Raw genomic sequence first — 16,816 nt, 5'->3', positions numbered from 1 at the left:
TCTGAATTTGGCAATAAGGAGTTCATGATCTGAGCCACAGTCAGCTCCCGGTCTTGTTTCTGCTGACTGTATAGATCTTCTCCATCTTGGCTGCAAAGAATACAATCAATCTGATTTCAGGGTTGACCATCCAGTGAACTCCATGTGTATAGTCATCTCTTGTGTTCTTGGAAGAGGGTGTTTGCTATGACCAGTGCGTTTTCTTGGCAGAACTCTATTAGCCTTTGTCCTGCTTCATTCTGTACTCCAAGGCCAAATTTGCCTGTTACTCCAGGTGTTTCTTGACTTCCTACTTTGGCATTCCAGTCCCCTATAATGAAAAGGACATCTTTGGGGGGTGTTATTTCTAGAAGGTCTTGTACATAACCTCACAGAGGTGTATTTTCAAAGTGTTCTTAGTGCCTCCTTTGAAAGAGGTTGCCAAAGAACAAAGTATTACCATGATGACCAGTCCTTTTGGGTGGGGGCGGGGAAGTTGTCCTTTCTACGAATACTGGGACCAAAACAAAAACCAATATTCAGAACCTGCTCAGAACGCTAGTCCATATCACGTTACCACTTCTAACTCAGATGGTGTCAAGCCATGCCTTATTTATCATCATGTCAACACAAATAATCAATAAACGATCTGTAACAGGAATAGAAATAGAGAAGAGTTTTCTTTGAACCAAACTAAGGACTATAGCCTAGGGAAAAACTTATCAGTAACTCTCAGAAGCTGTGCTGGAGAAGCATGGTTTTCATCACAGCTTTGTATCTTTTCAGAACAAAGAACCATCAAACAGCAACATGCAGGGGTACATTCCTTCAAGATTTCAAAAGGGATAGATTAGCACGTACAAGAGAGAATCAGTAGGACCTTGGTATCTGGGAAGAAAAACTTATCTTTAAAGGAATACTAGCATAAGCATCATAGGAGAGGGTAGCATTTATCCCTACCTTCAAAGTGGACATACTTTACTTCTGGATAATGAATTCTTTTCTTAAGGGCTAAAGCAGATGTACACTGCATGATAAACAGGTCATAAGACAGGCTGTTCTAGTTAGCATAAAGTTCAAGCTAAATCACATATAAGCCAGAATGATTTCCCAATACCTCAATTGTGAAAATTCCTTCCTTCAGTCACAAAGTTGTACTGATCCCAAACAGTGGTCTCAAACTCTAATCCTGCATCTCAACTTTGCACAACATTCAAGTTGTGGGCTATATGCTTATTTTCTCCTCTACCCTCCTGGAGGTAGAAAGGAGATTCCATTTATTTTCTACTCCTCTTAGGATATGGAGAGAGCACACTGAGCTGAAATTCTAACCCCTTGCAATTCCGCAGATGTTTCCTTTACACCCATTTTTGATTGTGTCCACCCTAGGGGATTAGAAGGGATTCATACACCTTGAGTAAGCACATGCCTTCCATACTGACTTTGTTTCTATATATTGGCTCATGTCTTTTTATGAGTCCATATTCTGCTTGTGGGAGTCTGCTTCTAGGTATTGGCTCATATTTCCACATACAGACTGTGGTAAATTGACTGAAAAAAAGGCCACAGCAATTCCTCCTGTTCCTGGATGTGCAGCCCTTTGCTTATATGTTGAAGGCAGAGCTGAGGATTTGCTGATGGAGTTAGTGTGGGACATGAAAGAAACAGAGGAGTCAAGGAGGATGCCAAGGTGCTTGGCCTAAGCAATATGAAGAAAAGAACTTTCATTTACAAAGGGGAAGAAGACAAGAGGAAGAACAGAGTTGGGAGGGGCAATAAAGCAGTCAGTGAGGAAAACCTTCATGAATACCAAACCTATTTTTTTTTAAAAGTAAACTTATAAAATCCGAAAAACTAAGATTCCCTTAAATGTTCCTATATATATGCAATATATTAAGTAAGAGTTCAACTAAAATCCAAACTCCAAACAGGTGAGTTAATTACATATTTTCATTTGGAACAAGAGTCACATCCCCTTCGGGTTGAGCTATTGTGGGTATCCAGGGAGGCTGACCTGTAGCACTGTCTCATAAAAACACATGATTTGTGAAAGAAATTGGAGTGCCATTGCCCTAAGTAAACAGTGAATTATGTGCATATATGTGATGATGATGTCAGAGAAAGTAACTTAATGATCTGAGTGTTAATTTGATTTTCTGGTATTGGTAATAGACTAAAAGCAAATGCCTCTGGTAACATCAGATACCCCTTCATTTTTATCTTTTCAAAGCTGATGCAGATGACCAGATGATTATTTTCTTTCAGTCTTTTAATATAGAAAATTAAGAGATTTCTTAGCATTCAACCTTGCTTACATTCCCTGGTCACGGTGCACTCTTTGAACATGCAGCTCTGGATTATGCTGGCTAGTGTTTGGGGCTTTCCCATTAATGATGCAGGCAACATCTGCAGCGTAGGTGCCAATAATCTGTCTGAGAGATGCATGAATAAGCAGGGAAATGTGTTCACAGAACCTCATGCAAGCCAAGGAACTCAGAAGGCCAAGTGAGTGGCGGGCTCAGCAGGGAGGGTGGGCACCTGGCTGACTCCTCTGCTCCAAGTGCAGAGGGCCTCGCCCCGATCCTGTAAGATGCAGAGTCCTGGGCCCTGGCCCCTGCCCTTCACCCACTGCCCGCCTGGGGAAACCTAGGCCCTGCCCCTCGTTTCTGATCCCGCCTCCTTATGGCCATTAGCCCCGCCCATCCGCAGCCCTCTTCTCCCGCCCCTTCAGTCCTAGCTCCGCCTCCACATTGCGCCTGCGCACTTGCAACCATCTGCTCTTGAGGGCAGGGCCTGCGCAGGCGCCAGTAGGGCTCTCAGCCCTGCCCACCCCGGCCCTGGGCCCGCCTCCATGGAAACCGCAGGTGAGGCTTGGTGTGTCAATTAAGATCAGAATGGTAGTGGGATTTCATGGTGTTTGGCAGTCTAAATGCAAATGCCTCAGGTAAAATCATACCCACTGACCTGAAATAGGGCCAATGGGAGATGGCTTACAGTCTTTGTGACACTCGTTCTGTAGCAGGAGAGGATAATTAAGGGATACAAAGTTCCAGCTGCAATTAGAGAAAAAGAGAAGTGATCTGAGCTTTGCATCCTGATGAACCTCTCGGGCAGGAAATGAGACACTGAAGCTTGAGGCCCTCTAGACTGAACGGCAAGAACAGAATTGCTGCCACCTTCAGCCCAAGATCTTTATGACACCCAGCCACCCTGAAGAACTACAGGCAGAACACACTGCCAGTCTTACTCTCCTTTCCTGTGGGGATGGGGGGGGGGGGGTGTAACTGACCACAGTAGGGCTATTTGCTGGGAAAATGTTTTGTTTTTTTTTTCATATTTATTAATTTGGCTGCGCTGGGGCTTATTTGTGGCATGTGGAATCTATTTTCCGAGCCAAGGATCGAACATGGGCCCCCTGCATTGGAAGCATGGAGTCTCAGCCACTGGACCACCGGGGAAGTCCCTGCTGAAATGTTTAAACTTGGTAAGTTATACGTAAGACCTGCAATTTTAGTTAATTGCATTTCTAATTCCAGTTAGAACTGGAAAGTGTATCCATATGTTTAAAGAATAAACAATGCCAAAAAACTCTACCCACTTAGCTAATTTAATTCTGCTATTACAAAATCTTTATAAGACCTAATGGTGTGGCATAATAAAAGATGTCTCAGGCACAAGGGACCGAGATTCTAATGCAGGCTTCAGCAGGAATTAATTGTGTGCTTGCTGCTTCTAGTTTGGTCCTACCGACTTCTCAACTAATCTTCTCTGAAACCATGCTGGTCACCCTACCTCTCCTTGCCCTTGGGAATATCCGAAGATTTCTCCACGATCCCCAAATATGCATTCATGGCCTTCATGAAGTGGCTAAAAGTATCACTTCTCATAGGGAGGTGTTAGATCACCTGCTACCTTTAGGGGATTGGGCTTCCCAGGTGGCTTGGATGATAAAGAATCTGCCTGTAATGCAGGAGAGCAGGGTTCGATCCCTGGGTCAGGCAGATCCCCTGGGGAAGGGAATGGCAACCCACTCCAGTATTCTTGCCTGGAAAATCCCATGGACAGAGGAGCCTGGCGGGCTACAGTCCATGCGGTCGAACAGAGTCGGACATGAATGACTGACTAACATTAAGGGGAATACTTCCCTGAACAAAGGGGCGAGCTTAACAAAGAGGGGAACTTTTAGCATGGCCTGGAGACCCCATCCCTTTGCCACCCACTCCTGTTCTTAACACATCAGCCTTCAGAGCTTAATGCTCCGCCCTGGTTCAGGTGACAATGCCCATGAGAGAGCCGCAGCTTCCTTGATCATGCTGGTGTTCATTGTGAGTAAGAAACACATACAAGTGAGATCTTCTGAAGCAAATGGATTTTATTGGCAGAACACAAGTATTTAACAAAATACAAGAAACTTAAGCAACAAATACATTTTAAAGACACAGAAATGAGGCTAGCTCAGGGAAACTCAGCAGTATGTCTTTCTCTCTCTTTTTTTTTTTTTTTTGGCCATGCAATGCAGCATGTGGGATCTTAGTTCGCCCACCAGGGATTGAACCCCTCCCCTCTATATTCGAAGCACGGAGTCTTAACCACTGGACTGCTGGGGAAGTCCCAACAGTATGTCTTTTTACATTCTCTTCAGTAAAGGTTACTAGTGAACCTTTGCAGGCTCTCACTCATTCTTGTGGGTCTAGTCCCAAACTATAGCAAAAGTATTACTGGCTCAAATAGGATAAGATGAAAAGTATACCAAACCAAGTAGCTTCGCCAGGAAACTCAGTGACACAGAAAATAGAAGGCTGTGGGAAGGTTTGAGAGAAAAAGAGGCCTGCTAGAGAGACCAATGAGCCTGAGACAGGGCCTTCCACCCTGTGGAATACAAATACAGCGCACACACATGTTGACATGCCCCCATGGGTACACAATTTTTAAAGATTTCTTGAGTAAGCACAAAAGCATATATTACAGAAAATGAAAACAACCCAAAGTCCAAGCCATTCCCAAAGGCACAATACCCAAAGTCAATTTCTGGTCAAATGACCACTCGCTGATGTCACAGGGTCACTCCTTGAGCCGAAGTCCTCCACATGAAGTTGACGACTTCTGCAGAACTGCTGTGATTCTATGAAATTCAAAACCCTATGGACTAAAGGTTAACCTTATACACCACTAATGCAAATACTATGTATCCATAGAAAAACCAAGGCAAAACCAGAATACAGAAGCTGTAAATGGCATTACCCATTTCCCCAAGGAGAAACAGTCTTCCCTCTCAGTTCTAAAGTCTAAAAACACTTGGGGGTGGGCATTCATTTGTGATCATGGAAGAGTCTTTTTTATTATGTTTTTAACCCGCTTCATTGAGGTATGAGGAATGACTGACATACAAAAATATAGTACACATTTAAGGTATACAATCTAATGAGTCTGGAGATAGTTTACATCCATAAAGCATCTCCATAATCTATATCATAAACACACCCATCCACTCTGAAGTTTCATTCCACCTTCGTAATTTATTGTTATCTGGTAATAAAAACATGACGGAATAAGACCTACCCTCTTAGCCTTTCCAGTACACATCAGTTCTGGGGTCCGGAGGAGATGCCCAGGTGCTTGGTTCCTAGCTTTAACTATATCCTATATCCTGTAGCTCAGTACTCTGACAATCTACTAGAGGAAAATCTACAACAGGCCTTTCAGCATTCTGGAAGGTGCTCTGTCTGACTGATTGGGAGAGGCTGAGTAAACCAGTGAATCTCCTTAGGATTCACTGAAGTGATCCCACTGCTGTTCCTTTCCAAAGCTGATGAGAAGTAGGACAGTAGGCTTGCACATGAATAAGGAGAGGCGAAGGAAGCTCAGAAAGCCAACCCAAATCTAAACTGTGAGGTGGCCTGGCTGGCGACGCTCAGTAACCCATTTTGTGTGTGTGCTGGAGTCAGCATAGTCGACTGGGAGGGCAAATTCAAGTCCAGACGGTTGAAGAGACCATTCATATTGTACAGGAATGCACCTATTTTGCTCATTCTGTCCACTCTTTTGGACAGAGCTGCACACTACAATTCCATAACTAAAACTCTGCAGGATCTGAGTCCTTGCCTCCTACCAAATATTCGAGCAGGTCCTGTGCACCACAAGACACAGAAATCGGCCCTCTGCCAATTGGAGATCAAATCTCTGCTCCTTCAGAGCCCTCGAGAAAGGGATGGTGAGAGATGAAGTTCAGCTCCACTTGCAAGCAGACTGCTGACATCAGCAGAGCGATTTAAACCATCTCTAAACAAGGTTTGTGGTTTTAATCCTCATCCTGAGTGATCCTATTGATCACAGAGAATTCCCCCTGAGGACATATGTATGGGTAAAAAGCTCCTAGAGGATAAGCAGTCGCTCATACTTTTTACTTGTCCTTCAGGAGCTCTTTCCACAAGTTCCTCTTGAGGAAGTTCTCTGCACAGGTCTGACTATGGCCAGGACTTTGGAATCAGCACTTGGAGGGAGGGTGAAGATACCCAGGGGTATCTCACGGGGAGCACATTGTAAGGGAAACTAAAATAAGGAAAATTAAACTGCTCATGCTGAAAAGGGACAAGACATTCTTTCTTGCCTTTCCTAAAAAACGGTGGAATACGGGTCAGTTCTTTGTCTGACTCTGCTGCTACTAAATCACTTCAGTCGTGTCTGACTCTGTGCAACCCCGTAGACAGCAGCCCACCAGGCTCCTCTGTCCCTGGGATTCTCCAGGAAATGGGTTGCCATCTCTGACTCTCTGCAATGTATGCAACTCTTTTCTGTAAGTTAAATAAGCCTCTTGGTAATCTGAGAAACCAAGAGTGTTCCGTCAGGGACCTGACAGCAAAAGCAGTGACCAAGAGCCCATAAAGCTACAGGAAAAGGGCAGAAAATATCGCTGCAGAAAAACAATCAATAGTGTAAGCAACAGCAGTTCCTTCTCAGAACTCCCTTAGATTACATACTGTGCAACAGTACAGCAGGACAGAGAGCTCCCCTTCCACAACAGCTGTTTTCCACGGGTCTAGGCCACACAGAACAAGGAAGAGACAGCCAAGCCTTCACTTGCAGACAAAATCACAATTCACTTGGGAAAATGGACAATAATCCTGTTCCCATAGTAAATGTCCTAGTTTACAAGAAAGCCATATTTTCTTATAGTATACCCATCAGGGTCCATTATTATCTTCTGTCCCTCAGCTGTGCTAACCCAAAGGAAGGCCACAAGAATGGAGAAAGGAGACAGGAAAAGAGCCCTGAACCCACAATGCCCACCACAGTCGTCACACCAGAGACCGTTGTCCTCCCCACTGTCAGTCTTTCCTTATACTCTCAGAGCCTCCTCCTCATAGCCCTGCTGGGCCCAAATTTCCCTAATCAAGAGAAAGCAAAAGCCTGAAATGGGGGAACCATGGGACCTTTTCCCTCCCCACGTTGAGCTCCCCTTTCCTCTCCCCGACTCCAGTAGCACACCACCACAAACAATGCTGAACTGTCCCTCCACTGTTGTACCAACACCACTTTCTTCCTTCAGAATGCAGAGAAGGCCCCTTGAGACAATGTCACCCCCATCAACAGGAAGACCCAAATGGAAGAGAAGCCACCAGCAGCCAGCCTTTCTGCTAGAAAGGCTTTGTAGCAGACACACGGGGGGAGAGAGAGCCACAGCCTGAGGGTGTAGCCCTCTCCAGCAAGAGGAATACAAGGGCTTCATGCTCCAGCTGGGGCACCTGACTCGGGAGGTTCCTGGACATCCAGGCTCATCGGCATATGCGCAGAAAGAAGCAAATGGCCCCGGATTCATGGACAGTTCATTGACAAGACCCATCGGACCTCTTTCTTCCAACCAATGTGCAGAGTGTGCTCAGTGGAAGAGTGCAGAAAGTGAACGTGGAAAGTTCCAACCACATTCCTACAGAGTTGGGACTCCTCGGGAATCCCAATGTGCCCTCGCTCTGCACAAAGGCACAGAATTCTGACATCAGGCTACCGCCAACTTCTGCCCCTGACTCAACATTTCCCACACCCCACATGCTGCCGTTGCCAATATGCACCTCCTTTAGGAGTTTACCAAGGCACCTGAGGTGTGTGAGTGTTGAAGGAAGAAGTGTCTGGCTGCTAGATCACTAGAACACACCAGCAACAGCAGCTCACTTTCATGTGCCTCTTTATGGCCACAGGTAGTGCCAACAGAAGAGTTGAGTGGTCTACTCAACCAAGTGTAGTCACCATCAGTGGGCACCTCCCGGGAGACTCTCTCAGACTACTGCTCTAGGCCACAGTATAGGAGGGGAAAGCTCACCTTTCCCCAGATGCTTTTGACAGCCTAAGGCAGTGCATAGACTGTAGCAGGAACACAAGAACATCCCTAACAGTGAACTCCAAAATTCTGAGGAATGCTGTAACATAGGGTAAAGCCTTCATCATCAAAGTCTCACCTGTGCCACAAAGTAATCCACTCTCATGTCACACTCAGCGATGTGCACTATTATCTTCAGTCCCCATGCTACAATGATCCCAGGCAGTACCAGGGACTGAGAAATAGGTAGCAGACACTTTTGACCACAGAAAGTCCAATGCACCTTTCACACTGAGGGCCTATGTCCTCCTGTCCAGCTTTCTCCTTGTGCTCTGAGAGCAGCTCTATAGAGGGTCACTCTTCCCGGCCCCTTCCCCACCTCTAGGCTTTAGGAACCCCAACGAAGGTCCGTATGTAGTCAGTCATTCCATCTTTCCTGATCAGGGGCGTGCTTTCCCCTTTGAGCCCCTAATCTCTCCAGTACTTCTCCTGAAAAGAACCGACAATCAAAAGTGGCTGAGAACCGCTCACGAAACTCATTTAGTTCAAGACTAAATTGGTACAGCTACTATGGAAAACAGTATGAAACTCCCTCAAAAAGTTAAAAACAGAACGACCGTCTAGTCCAGCAGTCCCACTTGTGGTGTGTATCCAAAGGAATACCTCACACCAAGAATTTATGGAACATTAACATTCCCACGAGTGAGTAGACATTCACTGAGGTACTGTCTCATGAGCCTAAGTGACATGGCTGGCCTAGGAATGAATTCCTGGAAAGGAACCAGAAACCCAGATTCCATCTCAAATTCAGAAAAAGATTACCTTCTCTTTCCATGAAAGCCCTGATTTGTGAGACTGTCACCAATTTGAGAGTCACCTTTGTGGAATCCTCAACCTTGTGACTTATTTTTAAGTGCCCATACACAGAAGATTTACTGACTAAACCATCCATTTAGGTTTTCTTGACCCCTGCCTCCAATGAAGTCAGCTAAGATGACTTTGATGGGCAGTGGGAACAAGTGTGTATGGAAGGGCAAGAAGACCTCACGGTTATTCTTAAGTTTCACAACTGTTTTGACTAGGAAATAAGCCAGTTTTGATCACCATCATGTCACTTGGTGAAGGAACATGGGCCTAGGACAGGTTTTTCTAAGTATCTCAGGCTTCAGGTTTTCACTGAGTAGGAAACTATCACCACCCCCATCTTTCACAGCTTTAAAGTAATTTCACCAATTACAGGGATAAACAAAAAGTCTTTAAACATGCCCTCTAAAGACTACACACTTTAGTTTCCAATCACAAGGAAATGTGCATTTTCTTTTAACCTTTGGTGAATGAAATTCAGGTTCTGTGATGCCTCCTTCTGGATAAAACCCGTGCTAATAGAGCAACAGAGGAGCCCGAGGTTTCTATGAAACTAGAGGTTAGAAGTGTCTCTGAATGCACCTTGGAAGAGTTCACATTTCTATTTAGCGCTTTCCCCCCACCCCAACTGTGAAAACTCTTCCACACATTTTCAACAAATTAACCACTGCCCAGGAAAGAAGTAACTTTACACAGACAATGAAAGAGAGACCTTTTCGGCACTGCCAGTTAACAAGCACCTTCTTGGTGCCTGAACTTGGTGCTGAGCCACATCAGCTTCGGCATAAGGCGTTAGAGATGGCCAGAAAAGAAAGTTGCTCAGAGCAAGGCAAAGTGTGAGTTGCTGGGCTACCTCTTGGCATCATAGCAGGATTAATGAGGCTGGTTTCCAAGAAGGCCAGTAATATCTGAGGAAGTTTGCTGGCCCTGTGAAAGGAAACAAACGTTTGGTTGAAATGGGGGTCTGGACATGTAGGGAGACGAGCTAAATGAAGCCACAATGTTCTGTTCCCATATTCTGGAAATGGTGTACTAATTCCCTCCGTACCTCCTGTGTGCTGAGTGCTTTACAAAAACCATACAAGAGATATCCCTGAGAGCAAGGTTTGATTCCCATTTTGCAAATGTGGAAATTGAGGCTCAAAGATGACAGTAAGAAAGAGTCAGACTCAGACAATAAAATTTATTTTTAATGAAACACGATGTATTGTCTCAGCAACACCTGCAAAGCAAAGCAAAGCAAAAAAAAAAAAAAAAAAAAAAGCCCGACAAACTGTGGAAAGGTAAATATTTAATGAAGTCCTGACCCGCATATTACTTGAATTGTTAGCCTACACCTCCAGGACCCCTGCAAAGTAAATGCCCACCCACTTATAGAGGGGATAGACTGGCAGACTATCATTCTCTGCCACTCACTTGGTGTACAGGCCTCATCTTTCTCCCCTTTCCTAAAGAGAGCTGGCTTTAAATTACATTCAAATCCATGTTCCCCTACCTGAAAAAAAAAAAACACAGCACTCCCACAGTCTCTGGATTCCTGAAGTTTGTTTTTCACAATCCCATCCAGTCCAGCCTGCTTCTGCCTGGTATTACAAGTGTTTTCCAAAAGGATAAAAAGACAGATCAGAGCTCTGATGTGAAAATGGCAAGATCAGGCTTTTTGGAAATGTGACATTCTAATAAATTCAGTACGTCTGTAATAATGGCACTCACGGTGAACTGGAAAAAGACGCCATTGACTAGTTAAAGACATTATAAACAGTGTCTGAGCAGCGCTCAGGGAGTGATCCTGACATTGTTGGAAGTTCCGATCTTAGAGACTCAGGGAAGACATTTCAACACCATGTTAAATAATGTTACAGCTGATGGGATGGATGCTACCCTCCTCCCAGCATTTGTGGCCCCACATAACATAAGGTTGCACTTACTCATCTGGCAGGTCTGGACAGCTAATTCCGGGTCCACTCTCTTCTCATTACAGGCCCATCGGCTGGCCAGTACTAGATTTTTCCATCACAGGTCCTGAAGGAAACAGTGATTATACAGATCTACAAGGAGACTTGCTTACAGATGGACAGCCTAATACAGCTGCAGGAAAATTAGGTAACTTGCAAGCTCGTAACATGAGTGGCTGGGGAAAACTTCCCTTTCCCTTATCCACAAAACACCAAGGCAGCCAAGGGCCGTCAGCTGTCCTAACACCGCACGCAGTCCCTCAGAGCCTTACTGTCTCGTTTCACGTGGAAAATAACAGAAATACCCTCAATGGTGAAGAAAGGTCACAAAAATGGCCAAGATCAACATTTGAACCAATCCCCGGCAACGATATATCCACCCCAAACGCCCTACAATAGAAAGCAGAATCAGCTCCATGGTGGCCGCCAGTCACCAGACTGTCTGGCACCCCCACCCACCCAGCCAAAAGCACCCGCCCTTCCCTCTCTTTAAGCCGCAAACACTACAAAGCATTAAGACTATAACTGGGAAGGAGGCTCCGAGACCCACATTTAAACCAAGAAAATCTTCTTCAAGTTTCAGCATGCCGTTACAATAATGCCCAACACCAAACCCGGAAGTGCCTGAGAGATCTTCTCCGCCATCCACCCAGGAGCCCGCAGACACGTCTGTCAAAGTGTCCGTCAGGACACACCATCTACCCGACTCTCCACTCACACCGCAGACAGCCAAATACGAATAAAGTTAGTAAAACTTACACTTTTGCCATTTCCGGAAAGGGAGCCGCCATGTTAAATCCTAACCGAGGAAAACGGTCTACGGAAGCCCCATAGCACAATCCAGACAGTCAGGAGCTTAGGCACGTGCTAGGGCTTCTTCCGCCTTTCACGCCCCCGCCTCCCAACATCGTCATTGGTGGGCCTGCGATGATTGACGGGGACAATGGCCATTCCTCTCAGCTAGGTCTACTGGTGGGAAACTGTCCATTTCCCAAGGCCCAGCTGACGTCATGAAATCCCTGCTCGTATTCCTAAGTCTTTCTATATCCGTGTCCATCCCTCAAGGCCTAGCTCTACTTCTTAGGCCTTTGCACATACATCATGCTTTGTTTCTTGTCATCTTAGACTTTGGAAAGCATGAACATTCCATTTACCCGGGCCTAGATCAACTAGGTCCCCCTCCAGGAAGCCTTGGAGAAGGCGATGGCACCCCACTCCAGTACTCTTGCCTGGAAAATCCCATGGGCGGAGGAGCCTGGTAGGCTGCAGTCCATGGGGTCGTGAAGAGTTGGACACGACTGAGCGACTTCCCTCTCGCTTTTCACTTTCATGCATTGGAGAAGGAAATGGCAACCCACTCCAGTGTTCTTGCCTGGAGAATCCCAGGGACGGGGGAGCCTGGTAGGCTGCCGTCTATGGGGTCACACAGAGTCGGCCAAGACTGAAGTGACTTAGGAGCCAGGAAGCCTTCCAAGTTTTACTCCTTCCAGGCAAAATGTGAGTTCTTCATATTAGATACGGACATGGAGATGTATCAGAGCAGAGATGCAGAGGACTTGTTTCTGAGCCCTGGGGTCAGATAGTACTGGGCTGTGCATGTTGTGTGGGACCCAAGGCTTGCACCTGGATATTTTGCAAGTCAGTTCAGGTTGCAGACATTTGGGGAAGACCAGGGAACACTGACAACAGGCTAACTCTTAGAAGCTTGCTAGGATTGGTACGACCATTTTCAGGAATTTCATATCCTTTCCTGCTTTTCTATCTCTGAAAATCTTGTCCTTCCTACAAGGCCCAGGCATAAATCACTTCCCTAACTTTTTCCTGAATTCATGTTCCCACCCCAACCACAAGAGTTATTTCTCCTATTGCTATAGGAAGAAAGATATGAGGATTTCATATCTCTGCTGCAAATGTCACTAAGCTTCACAGTTATCCAAAGTGAGACTGGAAGCCCCCTTCCTTCCAGGAGGCCTCTTGCTGAGAGATTTCTGCACCTGCTCACAATTTGTGAATTGTACAAACGAGAAGGCGCAGTTCCCCTAGGCTTTACTACTTTGAGTGTTTAAGTCATCTACACTCTACATGGTGTGTGGACCACAGAGGCACGGTGTCCCTTAGCTGGAATGCATGGTCACAGTGCACAGTGCTCCTAGGAAAGTGATCTAATGCTAGCACTGTCCCTCCCATGGGAAAGATCATTTGAGGCTTCGTGGTGTGCAGTGTTATGCAGCAGTCCATGATGTTGCCCTACACACTGTGACGGCTAATTTTATGTGCCAACTTGACTGGTCATGGAGCATCCAAATTAAACATTATTTCTGGTTGTATCTGTGAGGGTGTTTCTGGATGAGTCTCATTTGTATTCCTCCCTGTTCTCATTCTAAAGAATGAACACCATAACGACCTGTTTTGAGTGGCTCCAGGAACTAAGAGTGTACTTCACATTTTGTGGAACCATTGTTTTGTTGCATCCTAGATGTGCTTCTTCTAGGGAACGAGAACTTCTAAACCAGCAGAGATCAGACTTGCAGGGATACAAAGTACAAGTGTTGCAGATGGATCAGATTTATTTATGAGAGACACCACCTTTGTTTCTGCCCCTCTGTTCTGAAGCTTGCAAATCTTGGCAATGGGAGAAACAGCACCATAAATGGGTTCCTGGATCATAGTGGATATTACCTCCTAGCAGCCTGAGCTACAATGCTCCTTGCCACATGCTCCACACAGCAAGCATACCGATTCACCCTAAACGTTTTGGGCACCACAGGATCTGCTACATGATAAGAGCCAAGAGGCTGACCTAGTAGCATGGAGAGCCTGCTTTAGCTGTGGATCCACATTAGCCTGGGCGCCGTGGGAATAACAAGTGCTTTTTGAAGTCTTGGATGGTGGCCAAAATCTCTGCAATTCCCATAAGGATAAGCTACCCCATTTTACTTCCTCTATTGATAAGGAAGGTGATTCGCTCCTTCTCAACCTCATAGCTCTTTCTCCAGTGGCCAGGGAGCATGGGGCAGTAGACAGGAGATGAGAGTCTGTCTCTGCCTGGAAATTTCTGAAGTCAGGAGGTTTCCTGGAGCAGTCTATTCCAGCAGGGTGAGCAGAGACCATTATGTGGTGGATTACGGAAGAAAAGGATGGGGACAAACTGCCACACCCAGTCTTAACTCTGCATCCCTCAGAAGGTGCAGAAGATGATCTCAGTGTTTTCAGAGATAGAACCAGTTGGAGCACAGAGGTTAGAGGAAGCAACAGAACGTTAGGATAGCCCTGACACTTACCAGCCACATAGAAATAGATGACCATTCATCACCACATTTATCCTCACAGCAATGCTTGTGTGGGAGATACATACAACCTGGCCTTAAAAAAAGCCCTCAATAAATGGAAAAAAAAATATGCACACTCCTCTCAAGTCTTCCCCAGGCCTAAAATCCCTTGGTCTCCTATAAAACACAAAATGTGTCAATTGATTAATTATTTAATTGATACCTGCCAATCCTGTATTAGGAGTACAGATGAGAAGAAGACCCACTCCCCCACATCCAAATCTCAGCATGTTTCTCTCCTGCCTGCTGACTTGGACTTGCATACCTTGGTCAGGTAGCTCACATCTTAATGGATAAGTCATTCTTTAACACAAGTAGGTAATAATACTGAGATAAAGAGGTGAATTCCAGCTCTGATAAGAGAACAGAGAACTTTCTTTGACATCTGCATCCTGAGGAACCCCTCAGGCAGGAGGTGACACGTTGCAGCTTTGGGGGACCCCTAGACCAGGATGGCAAGATATGAGTTGTGGACACCCACAGCCTATAAAATCTTTATGAATAATCAGAGACCCGAGCCCACCCACCCAGCGGGCACATCTTCAATCAGGACAGACTGTGACACTCTTGCTTTCTTTTCCCCAGGAGGATGATTTCAATGAGCACAAGGTTTTAATGACTGCCCTCTGCCCTCCCTGCCTCGGCCGCCGCACAACCAACTTGCGCCGCCTCACTCCAAGGCCATGTGAGCCTTGTGCCTGCACATGCCCGCCAGGTCTCATGGCCACGTGGAACAGGGTGGGCCTGTGGATGTCAGCACAGAAGGCAAGGTCGACGGCTTCACCCAAGAAACAGTTCAGGCAGCCATCATCCCCATGTTGGACCAGGTCAACACCTGCCTTGACCACCTGGAGGAGAGGAATGACCACCTCCCTGGCCGCCTCCAGGAGCGCTTGAATCTAGCTGGCAGACACATCTTGAGTTCCAGCAGCTGCTCAGGGAGGCCCCAAGCGATTGGCAGCCCCTAGTGGAGCCCTCCAGGGGCCCTGGGGCCAGGCCTCAACCCTGCCTGCCTGAGCCCTCACCACCTGGCTTAGGGTGGCCTGCAGATGTCTTGGGGGATCTGCCTGCCTGGGCCATCCTTCTGGTACTTCCCTTTGTGGGCCTGGCATATCCCACCTCCTGGCATCCCCACCTAGGGTCAGGTGTGGGCCTGTGACCCACCTAACTTGCCTGCCTGCTCAACTCCTGGATGCTGCTCACTCTGCCCAGGCCTTGAGTGTTCACACTGAAGTAGTCTCCAACAGTGTGTGCACACTCACCACACACACACATATAAAAGGTCTGTAATAGTCTCAAGTTTTTATAATATGGGCAAACCTCATACAAAAGAAGGGGTTAGGCTTGATTTGGTGGATTCTAAATGGAGGCCAAATGTCCCTTTTGAGAGGGTCCTTGGCTTTATCAGGGGAGTTCGGATGCCTTCAGGCTTGACATCAACCACAATTACAAAAAATGCATATACTAAGCAGTGTGCAGATATTACCTGAGGCTAAGTGTTCCTGGGAACTGGTAGAGTAATCCTAGATGAGAGGGTCAGGGTCTCCCTGAGCCTTCTGAGTTTCAACCTCTGAGAAGAACCCTTTTTTCCTAACCTCCAAAAGCACTCCCTCCATTCTGTGCTAGGTACTACTGCAGCGGTGTCCTGGATCCCTTAGCAGTAGTTTTGCCTTAAAGGCAGTTTCCAGTTAGCCTCTGGAAGGTGTGTGGCTATCCTGCTTCACTCTGTAAGTTGCCAGGTACTTTGTACTTGTACAGGTACTTTGGGGCGAGGCCAAGAGGAAGTTTCACAAGTGTTACAAAGGATTCACCTGACCATCCTCTATTCTAAGGACTCTGGGTGTGAATAAATCATGCCTGGGAATTGAACGTGAGCTATTCCTTTGTTAGGCTAGTGTGGTGACTAAAATGCCAGGCACTTCTGTTGGCCAGACCTAAGAATCTTTTTGGTTATAGAAATCAAATTAGGCCTGGGTGGATTATCTGTAGATTCCATTCACGGGACCTCCAAGGTTAATTACCTGTGGCCAGAGATCTGTACATGTGTTTCAGTCCACTCAGAATGCTATAACAAAATGCCACAGACTGGGTGGCTTAAATAGCTCACATTTATTTTCTCATAAGGCTGGAGCCTGAAAGCCCAAGAATAACACTGCCAGCAGGATTGGTTTCTGGTGAGACCTGTCTTCCTGGCTTGCAGATGGTCCCCTTCTCTTTGTGCCTTCACATGGTCTCTCTTTTACGTGTTTGTAGAGAGAGAGAGAGATCTAGTGTCTCTCCCTCTTACAAGGACATTCATTCTATCAGAATAGGGCCCCACCCTGATGACTTCATTTAACCTTAATTATATCCTTAAAGGCCCCATCTCCAAATATAGT

At 46.1% G+C, this 16,816-nt stretch overlaps 2 long non-coding RNA genes across 3 annotated transcripts; one reads left to right on the top strand and one right to left on the bottom strand.

Annotated features, from left to right (window-relative positions):
• The first annotated feature begins 357 nt into the window (after positions 1–357).
• Positions 358–15,212, top strand: LOC133242310 (uncharacterized). Of its 2 annotated transcripts, XR_009734828.1 has the most exons (4): positions 358–2,843; positions 3,378–3,463; positions 11,136–11,257; positions 15,024–15,212. It is a non-coding gene; the product is annotated as an uncharacterized LOC133242310 (long non-coding RNA). The 2 variants fall into 2 exon arrangements; XR_009734827.1 differs by having other exon boundaries at positions 358–3,463.
• LOC133242311 (uncharacterized) lies at positions 9,956–12,155 on the bottom strand. The gene is made up of 3 exons (XR_009734829.1): positions 11,869–12,155; positions 11,083–11,176; positions 9,956–10,737 (listed from the first exon to the last, which is right to left on the bottom strand). It is a non-coding gene; the product is annotated as an uncharacterized LOC133242311 (long non-coding RNA).
• Positions 15,213–16,816: the final 1,604 nt, after the last annotated feature.

Source organism: Bos javanicus, chromosome X (assembly GCF_032452875.1).
Source record: "Bos javanicus breed banteng chromosome X, ARS-OSU_banteng_1.0, whole genome shotgun sequence".
Classification (NCBI taxonomy): domain Eukaryota; kingdom Metazoa; phylum Chordata; class Mammalia; order Artiodactyla; family Bovidae; genus Bos; species Bos javanicus.
Note: the sequence above shows the minus strand (reverse complement) of the source record. Positions and strands in the feature narration are given on the sequence as shown.